We start from the raw sequence: 10,617 nt of genomic DNA on the forward strand, positions 1-10,617 counted from the left end.
TCGGCAAAGATGATATGCTTCAGATGCGACGGAGATAATGGAGCATCCACCAATAGATTCTTGTCACCAGTCATGTGATTTGTACATCCACTATCGAGGACCCACTCAGTGGCTTTGGGTTTATCATCCTGCAGATGAATTAGTGCAGCTTACAAACTCATATACTTCATCAATGAAGAATATGACATCAATTCATCAGATCAATTTCATCAAGCAAAAGAACAGATACAGCAATATGAGGATGTGAGAAATGAAGGTTCATTTATTCATGATTAGCCTGCGTCCTATCAGGCATGCTCAGGTCTCCAGCAAATTCTTCAGACGATTAGTACGTCTGGAGACCTGGCCCTGCAGAAGAGATTAGTTTTTTTTCTTCACCACCCACATCTGAAGGGGTGGCAAAGAGTTCATCATTCTGCAAGCTCCATACGAGAAGGATGGCATAGAAGCCAGTCCATTTCGTTTCACATAAGAGGGGTTAGAGTGAGCATAAGAGTAAGCAGAGAAATTCTTTAAGGACTTATGGACATAATGATTTGAAGAATAATGCACATATCCATAATCCTTAGATCTTCCCTGCAAAACAGACGGGTTAGTACGATGATGTTCATATGAGGACTTTGATCCTTTTGAGGAGTATGATCCATGTGAGGAGTTTGGTCCGTATGAGGACTTGGATCCATATGAAGAATTTGGTTCATATGAAGAATTTGATCTGGGGTTCCTATTCTTCACAGGTGGCGTCATGATGACATTCACCTGAAGATTTTCAAGGCATCTTTTGAGAACCCAGATTTTCTTCATAGGGGAACCGTTCCTGCAGTTAGTGCCAACATATCTAGCAAATACTTCACCATTCTGATTTTTGAAAAGTTTATAGTTGGGGTCAAATGACTCATCATCAAAACGAGGAGATTCACATGCAAATCCAGATAAGTTAGATGGATCAACTGGAGGTCCCTTTGCAGCAACCCATGTAGTTTTGGGGTACTGCTCAGGCTTCCAATATGTACCATCAGCATTGAGTTTCCTCTCAAAAGCAATACCCTTTTTCCTAGGGTTCCTGTTGAGGATTTTCTTTTTAAGCACATCACAAAGAGTATGATGCCCTTTGAGGCTTTTGTACATGCCTGTTATGTATAATTCCTTCAGCCCTGCATCGTCAGTGATACTAGCAATGTCCTCAGATGAGGAATTAGTGATAGCAGAGGCATGTGAAGAATTTGAAACATTAGCAACATTTGAATATTCAGGTGAAGAATTAGCAGATTCACGTTCAATGCATTTCAAACAAGGAGGAACAAATTCTTTCTGAGAAGCGCTGATTTGTTGAGCAAGTAATGAATCGCGCTCCTTCTGAAGATCTTCATAACTCACTCTTAACTTCTCAAGGTCTTGCTTTCTTTGAAAAAATTCATAAGAAAGCTTCTCATGATCGGATAAGAGAGTGTTATGATGACCTTGAAGATTGTCAAACGTAGTCTGAAGTCTCTGAAGATTTTCAGTCAAGGCTTTAGTGCGATCCATTTCTTCACTCAACATATCATCACTTTTGTCTAGCATGTTTTGAACCTTTTCAAGAGCCCTTTATTGTTTTACAGCAATCTTAGCAAGTTTAGAATAGCTGGGCTTAAGGTTTTCATCAGATTCATGCTCACTGGATTCAGAGGAGGTATATTTGAGTACCTTGGCACCCTTTGCCATGAAGCAATAGGTGGGAGCGTAGTCATCATCGCCTTCATCAGCCTTGTTGGTGAGGTCATTTTCTTCAGTGTTGAAGATAGACTTGCTGATGAATGCAGTAGCGAGAGCTAGGCTCGCCACTCCGGATTCGGACTCCTCAGATGTCTCCTCTTCCTCATTTTCTTCAGATTCAGCCTCAGAGTCCATTTCCTTGCCAATGAATGCCCTAGCCTTCTTGGAGCTGCTCTTCTTGTGATATGAAGACTTTGAAGATTTTGATGATGAAGATTTTGTGGATTTCTTCTTTTTCTTCGCATCATCAGAACTGTAATCCTTGTATTTCTTCTTCTTTGATTCCTTTTCCCACTGAGGACAATCTTGAATGTAATGTCCAGGTTTCTTGCACTTGTGACAGAGCCTCCTCTTGTAGTCACTGGATGAGGAATCATTGCTCCTTGAGGGTCTTCCAAGGCGACCACGTCTTGAAAATTTTTGGAACTTCTTCACGAGCAGAGCCAGATCATGGCTTAGTTCTTCAGGATCACCAAGGCTGCTACCAGAGTCTTCATCTTCGGACTCAGATACTGCCTTGGCCTTCAGTGCATGTGATCTGCCATAGCTCGAACCATAGAGATCTCTTTTTTCAGCAAGTTGGAACTCATGAGTATTTAGCCTCTCAAGATATCAGCGGGATCAAGTGACTTGTAATCAGCACGTTCTTGTATCATCAATGCCAGAGTGTCAAATGAGGAATCAAGCGATCTCAGCAATTTCTTCACCACCTCATGGTCGGTGATGTCAGTGGCACCAAGTGCTTGAAGCTCATTTGAGATGTCAATGAGGCGATCGAAAGTTTGTTGAACATTTTCATTGTCGAGTCTTTTGAAGCGATTGAAGAGATTGCGAAGAACATCAATTCGAGAGTCACGCTGTGTTGAGACTCCTTCATTCACTTTGGACAACCTGTCCCAGATAAGCTTCGCTGTCTCCAAAGCACTCACTTTGCCATACCGTCCTTTGCTCAGATGGCCACATATGATATTCTTCGCTTGAGAATCGAGTTGCTTGAATCTCTTCACATCAGCAGCATTCAGAGAAGGTGTGACTGAGGGAACACCATTTTCCACAACATACCAGAAATCGTTACCAATTGCCTCAAGATGCATTCACATCTTATTCTTCCAGTAGGGGTAGTCCGTCCCATTGAAGGTAGGACACCCAGCAGAGACCTTGATCATACCTGCGGTCGACATAACTAAACTCCAGGCGGTTAAACCAAAATCACACAGAACAAGGGAGTACCTTGTTCTGATACCAATTGAAAGTGCGTTATATCGACTAGAGGGGGGGGTGAATAGGCGATTTTTATGAAATTCTTCACTGAGGAATTTGCCGGTGAGGAAATTCCTTAGCGAAGAACTACTAGTAGCAGAATAAGTATTCAAAAGTAAACATAACAGAATACAAGCATAGTCATCATGATGAAATGAAGACAGACACAGAGTATACGAAGCGTAAGCACATGATAACACAGGATGAAGACAAACAGACTGAATAAATTAAACTGAGGAAATTGAGAAAGTCTTCAAACATAGATATGAACAAACACACAACACAGTTATGAGGAAATGAACGAGTTGAGGGAATAGAACCAGTAAGCTTGGTGAAGACAATGATTTGGTAGACCAGTTTCAACTGTTGTCTCAGTTGTACGTCTGGTTGGAGCGGCTGAGTATTTAAACTCGAGGACACACAGTTCCGGACACCCAGTCCTGAACACGCAGCTCATGACACCCAGTCCTCACCATATTCTCCTTGAACTAAGGTCACACAGACCTCGTCCAATCACTCGTGGTAAGTCTTCAGGTGACTTCCGAACCTTCACAAACTTGGTCACTCGGCGATCCACAATTCCTCTTGGATGCTCTAGACCATGACGCCTAACCGTCTGGAAGAAGCACAGTCTCCAAAGATAACAAGCCTCGGATCCACGCAGGATCAATCTCTTCAGTGATGCTCAATCACTTGGGGGTTGTAAGTGTTTGGGTTTGGGTTTTTCCTCACTTGATGATTTTCGCTCAAAGTCCTCGGAGGATGGGTTGCTCTCAAATGACAAGTGTCAGTTTTTCTCGGAGCACCCAACCAGCTAGTGGTTGTAGGGGGCGGCTATTTATAGCCTAGAGAGCAACCCAACATGATAAGACATAAATTCCCTTCAATGATATGACCATTAGGTGGATAGATATTTTGGGACAGCTGGCGCATAGCACAACAACGGTCGGAATTTTGAGTAGCAAAATCCTCAGGCCTATCATGTTCCTCACTGTGTAGGAAATCCGCACTGGCGAATTCCTAACTCTTCAGTGAGAACAAATTTCTCAGAGACCAGAAAGAACTTCGTCTCTGTCACTGAAGAATATGACTGGACTGTATGAGATTTCTAATGGCTTCACTCGAAGGGATTGGTAGGTGTAGGATTTTGAGTTGAGCATCACATGGAAATTTTTCCTTAGTATTTCCTTGACCCCATTTAACAGTACGGTGTTTCCTATGACTCAAGAAAGAGAAAATGAAACTACGAAAACAAAAGTCTTCATGCTTCATGTTTCTCGAATGAATACCAAGTCTGCAAGGTCACACCAATTTCTTCACTTTCAAAGTCTTCAGAAAGTCTTCAGAAATCCAAAGTCTTCAGTCGAAGAGCTTCATTTTTAGGGGTCGACTTTCACTGTAAATATCAAACTCCTCATAGACTTATAGACCTGTGTACACTCACAAGCGCATTAGTCCCTTAACCTATAAGTCTTCAATACACCAAAATCACTAAGGGGCACTAGATGCACTTACATCATCACCACCTTTTGCAAAAAGGAAGTGAATAGTTAGACATTTAAGAATATGAATTTGTCGAGTAAAACGATAAGACCGACCAAAACCCATTGGGTGTAGTATTTACTAGTGATTTTCATAGGCTGTATTGAATTATATTGTTGTAGCTATTAGATTATTATCTTTCAGACTCTCTTTCTTTGATTGTTTTTAGTATATATTTCCTACTGCAATGATTATAATAAGCAAGAAGTTTGAATTTTCTAATATTTCATTTCAGTAATCCGAAGTAGCCTAAATGTTTTTCTACAAGTACCTGTCAGCATGCATGCTAGTAATTACTTCTTAGTTGTTGACATTTTGGATTGTTGTCGTACAGGGTAAGATGGAGACACACATGTCTACTGAGACATTAGATCTGGTTCTGGAAAGATTTTATATCCTAATTTCAACGCTTCAGGTACTTTCAATGTCTCAGCTTTCATGGTTTGTACATACTTTCTAATGAGTCAATGTAGACGACCCTATGCTGTTATCATATTCTAAAAAACCATAATTTCTGCCAATATTTATCCAAAAGACCAAAAGTAATATGTACCAATACATTTAGGCCTCCTTTGGTTTATATGATAGAAATGTTGTAGGAATAGGAAAATCATATAAAGTGAGATGACATGCATCTTAATTCCTATAAAGAAAGAGATGTCATTTGATGCATAGGATATAAATTTTTTCATTGAGTCTTATCTAATATTTTTTTTCTTTCAAAATATAAAAGATTGATTCTTATCCTATATAGAAATAGGAATCCATTCCTACAAACCAAATGGCGTCGAAGGAAATTTTCCTACAATCTAGAAATGCCTCATAGATGACGGTCGTGACCCAGGCTTCCATCGGATGGGGCTGTCACCTCCATCCTCTATCTCGTCACAAGCAGGGCCGCGCCGTCTTGGAGGAGGCACAAGGAGGGTTGTGCCACCTTGGAGGAGGATCCACGCCTCCGTCGGACGAGGCCGTCCCCTCCATTACCGATCCCGTCGCGAGCGTCCGCAGAAGAGGGCCGCGGTGCCTTGGAGAAGGCACCAAAGGAGGGTGCTGTTACCAGGTCTGTGTGTCTCCCATCTCTCTTAGCTTCATCATTCTAAATGTTCTAAACTGCAGTAGAGGAAAAGAACGTACAATGCTTCTCAGTCAACCATATGCAAAATGATTATAAAAAGTACATTTGATTGAGCAAAAATTCTAAATGTTCAGTTCAGCCTTGAAAAGAAGTCCCGCACTTTAATCTTTGGCGCTGGATGTGCTCTCTTTCAATTGGAATGTTTGTGCCTAATTGATTTTGAACCTCATTTGCCTGTAGGTCGCTTGTTCTTGCCGTTGCTGCGCCGGATCTGTTGCTGCGGTGGTCAATCTGTGGGTAGGCCTTTATTTTGACCTGTTCTTTCTTGTTTGCGGTGGTTCTAGCTGTGATTTTGACATTGCTTTTGCTGTGGCTTGGTCCATGGTTTGCAGGTGCTGCTTCTATTGGTAGATCCCCTCCTCGGATTCCCGTCCGATCTGTGCCGGCTTTCACGTCTTCGTCCAGGGAACTACAGGTCGACTCCTCCTCTCTTTCCTTTCTCAGTTCCTTTTTATTTGCAGAACTAGGCTTTGCGTTCGTGCGTCGGTCTATGTTTTTTGTCTTCTCTGTACAGGGATGTTTGTTGGATTCGGTTCATGTGTTGGTTAGCCGCTGTTAGATTCGGTTGGTTTGCAGGTTAGCCAAGGAATGTATCTCTTTTTTGTCTTATTGAGTAACCACTGCACGCTCCTGAATTGCTGGTTTCAGATTGTAAAACAAAGATATATGTGCCTCAAACTACTTTGATTAGAATCTGTAGTTTCGGTCCTTTAGCTCAGACTTGATGCTACCGCCTACTCAGACACCATCCCAATGCGATTATATTTATCGTACGATCTTGCTGAAAGTCACTTCACCCCACTAATTATTAAGTGTCTATCGTCGCTTTATGTTGCTTGAAGTCACTGCAGCTAGTTAATCTCCCATTGCCTGTGCTTGCTCGTAATGAATTTCGTTGCATTTTTCTGTCCACAATCCCGGGCTTAATGTTTCCACCGATGTTACAGCCTCCAGATGTCGGATAAAGGCAGCTGCGATGGGGAGACAGCTCAAGACATCATACACGAAGCTAGCCACAATTCAGCAGAGTGGTGACCCTGTTGTGCCACCAGCACCAACATCTCGTATGTCTGTCGAGTATGCTATCGAAGTCATACAGACATTCGATGAGTTCAAACGATTTTTTGTCACGAGCATTGGCTTTGGCGGCATGCTCCAACCTCAAATGTTGCAGAAACTGAACCTGAAATTCAGTGCTTGGACGATGAGCAAGGTCAGCACCACCCGTTGCGCCATTGTACTGGCTGAGAACACGATAGTTAAGTTTTGGGCAGAGGATGTTCACAAAATCTTTGGAATCCCATGTGGACATCACAACATAAAGGGTCGGGATGGCGGCATCAAGCCCGAGGCAATTAAGTTTATAAAGTCCACGTTGGGGATGCAGACAAAAAGGCATTTAGTGCCGCCCAAAGTTTTTCTTATGAGGGATATATCTGAATCATCGATCAAGCTTGAGAAGGACTGCTTCCAAATCGCCTTCATCATTTTTGTCATGGGTCATGTACTTGTGCCCACCACAAAGCATGATTATGCCACCATTGATTTCTTGGGAGCTCCAGCCAACACTGATGATAAACCAGTTCAACTGGTGTGAGTATGTGCTCGAATGTCTGCTTGCGGGTGTAAGGAGGCTTAAGAATGACATCCTTTCAAACAACCCTGCCACGAACCTCTTTGGATGTCACTTGTTTCTCCAGGTATTCATATATCTACATTCCCAAATTGAGAACAACATTACCTCCAAGTTTGTACCTAACGATCTGTTTTTGTCACAGATTTTCCTGCTCGACAACCTCGACCTGGGGATGTTTAACAAGCCACATACCGTGCTGCCGAGGGTTAGTGTTTTTTACCAGGACTCACTCTGCGGGATGACAAACATGGCTACTGATGTTGGCAAAGGCGGCTATTTCTTATGCTTCCGCACCGGTAAGCTCTGCCATTTCACATGATTCCAACCAACCCCCATCAATATTAATGCTTGTTCTCATGGTACTTCTTACATCATGTAGTTACACCACCCGTCAACTGTTTGCTATGCCCGTTTCAAGCACTCTGCCGCCTAGCAGTCAGAGTCAAGAAACACAGGAAAATCACCGGTTTAGCAATCACCTTCATGCGGTGGTAGCACATCCAAAAACAACGCAAAACGATGTTCCAAGCCCTGCATCTCCACACCATATGGTTGATGAACTCACCGGCACAACCATACGGCTACTAGGTCCGATGGACTTTGCCAACTACTACGAAGGCAGTATCCCTACCTGGTAATAGATCTTCGCATCCACAGTCTGTTACAATATTTAATCACTCAATTCAATCAATTACACTGGTGCATGTTCTTCAACCCTCCCGTTGCATCTTCCAGATTGGCGATGAGATCACAGTTCTCTTGAAGGAAGTAAATGCTCGTTGACTCTCTCACCTCGCAACTGCGCGAGGTCACATCCAACTTGACATGATGAAGTTTTCTGACAAGATGATTGCTGCAACAAGCCGCACATGCACTTGTTGTGTAGCACGTGCCTTTGTGGAGTGTCCACCTAGAGGCGCCACCACAAACAACAGTTCGTTTTGCTCACAGTTGTATGTGTTTCCTATCGACGAATCCTCACACACGTTATGTGTGAACAAAATGTGTTTTTTTTATCTCTGACAGATGATGACAACACTACCCCAGTTAGAACGGCGATTGCTGGGCATCGCCTTCACCTATCGCCTTGTGAAGGTACTTATACCCACAACTTCTCACATTCCATACCATTACCAGCTTCACTTACACTATGTTTCCCCTTAATTGCAGGCAATACTTCTTTGAGCAAGCGGATCGAACCGTTCACACAGCTCATCAGACCAATGTACCACAGATGGATACTGCGCTCCAACACATTTTGCATACGATGACCCTGTTTGCGAAGGAAAATTTACAAGCCATAAGTGAACTCTACATCGACCTCCCAAACGATGCCAGCACAACTGATTTTGGCCAGAGGCATCTGGAACTTCCTTGCTGGAAACACATATACCGGCCTGGTTTCCAAACCAATCCTTGGGGCAGAGGAGTTGTCCCCTACCCTCCACAAGCTGGTGTTGCTCAACTCCTTGAGCAGTTTTTCATCTCTGCACCAGACAACGAGCTATCCTGGTATTTTATGTGCATCACTACACTAGCCTAAGCCCATCGTGCCTCCCACCAACTTGTTTATTTTGGCTGCACTAACAGTATGTCATCGGTGATGCAGCAACTTCCTTGTTCATGAGGAGCCAAGATTTGTTCGGATAACCGGCCATGCGATTAGGGACCAGCTTGTCGGCAACAGACTAATTGGCCATGAACTGATGTCTTTGGTTTTCTGCCATTTTGATCAACTTGATTGTCAAGCGGAAACGGAAAGCCCTTATTTAAGCTGGAGTACCCTATAGAACCTGATTTCTCAGTAAGTCCATGACTCCATTTTTTGAAGCTCCACAATTGAACTTTATGACTCCTGTTAATTGCATTTGACACAGTTTTCCATGCTCTAACTTGTCACTTTTATGTCAACCAGACTCTGGTGTTGTCCGATTCTGATTTCTTGCACACGCTCTCAATAGAGAAGCAGTTATCCGCCGACTCGCTCAAGTATGACATAACATCGTCTCAAATGGTACACAAGGACCGCACGTCTGCTTTACCGTGCTTTTCATATGATATCCACCTACATGTACACACAACTTATTAAGATTTCCTCTTCTCCAACAGTTTATCACACCGGTGCGGCGCCCGAAAGGCTGGATGATCGTAGTTTGGGATATGCTACAGAAAATATTAAATGTCATCGACCCTCTTTATGCCAAAATTTCAACTAAGCACCCCTACAAGGAATGCGACGAAGCCTTGGCATGGAAGCTGCACAGTGCATTATTCGCATGCCTTCATGAATTCTATGCCGGATGGCCGGCAGTCAAGGAAAACTGGCGGATCAAGCATGATCCCACAACTGATGACATCCTTACGGCGTAAGTGACAGCAGATCAGTAGCACATCCTTCTTGCTGAAAAACATTCACCCTCATAACACGTCGCACGCTTCTGCGTTTTGCAGTGATGAGACAGACGTCTGCGCCAGCCGCATTGCTCGGCATTTTGACGGAGACAAGCTTAAGCTGCCTCTTACGCAGGTCATTTCTAAGCACCATTGTCCTTTATGATTCCATTTTTCCATCTACAGAGTTTTGTTCTTTGGACAATGCATTTCCAACCGGGAATTGACACGCGATACAAATTTGTTCACAGCATAACACATCCAAAACAAAGAAGGATGCCCTGCATGAGTGCTTGAAGCTGCAGGGTAACTTCTCCTAAAACACTCACAAGGCACCGTGGAAAGTCTCAACACCATCAGACTCCGCCTTCGACGACTAGGAAGCCTCCTTGAACAATCATTGTACGAACTTTCATGCATCACATCGTCATAGTTATCTATAGCTTTCCCATAAGAGTATTTTGGTTTGTAAGTTAATACAGTATCACGAATATGCAAGCTATGTCGCTTCCAGACTCTGCTAAAACCACGTATGAGGTCTACTCTGCTTCCCATTGCTTGTTCATCTAGACCCTGTATACCAGTTTGGTTATGCATCCTATACCGAACATTTTGGGTTGTAATTCGGTACAATATCATGAACTTGCAAGCTTTGTCGGCTCCATACTCTGCTAAAACCATGTCTAGTGTCTAGTCTGCATCCCATTGCTTGTTCATTCGATCACTGTATGCCAGTTCGGTTATGCATCCTTCTCCACTCAGTTGCCCCCTAATTATGTGGTGTCTATTTTTCTTTATGCGTTCTCCGATGTGGTACCGCTATACGGGGTTTGGCTCCTCTGCTGTACAGTTGTTACTCAGCACATGCGGCCTATCACCCTCAACACAAAGTGGA

At 43.2% G+C, this 10,617-nt stretch overlaps 1 long non-coding RNA gene across 5 annotated transcripts; it reads left to right on the forward strand.

Annotated features, from left to right (window-relative positions):
* The first annotated feature begins 5,379 nt into the window (after positions 1-5,379).
* Positions 5,380-10,364, forward strand: LOC125536653. 5 transcript variants are annotated; one of them, XR_007295116.1, is made up of 14 exons: positions 5,381-5,620; positions 5,876-5,932; positions 6,028-6,110; positions 6,643-7,395; positions 7,474-7,627; positions 7,711-7,965; positions 8,067-8,284; positions 8,358-8,426; positions 8,502-8,843; positions 8,941-9,135; positions 9,247-9,345; positions 9,441-9,697; positions 9,783-9,858; positions 9,974-10,364. It is a non-coding gene; the product is annotated as an uncharacterized LOC125536653 (long non-coding RNA). The 5 variants fall into 5 exon arrangements; XR_007295117.1 differs by having other exon boundaries at positions 8,067-8,265; XR_007295115.1 differs by having other exon boundaries at positions 5,380-5,620; positions 6,028-6,271; positions 8,067-8,426.
* The last annotated feature ends 253 nt before the right edge of the window (positions 10,365-10,617 follow it).

The sequence above is a fragment of the Triticum urartu genome, chromosome 2 (genome assembly GCF_003073215.2).
Source record: "Triticum urartu cultivar G1812 chromosome 2, Tu2.1, whole genome shotgun sequence".
NCBI lineage: Eukaryota > Viridiplantae > Streptophyta > Magnoliopsida > Poales > Poaceae > Triticum > Triticum urartu.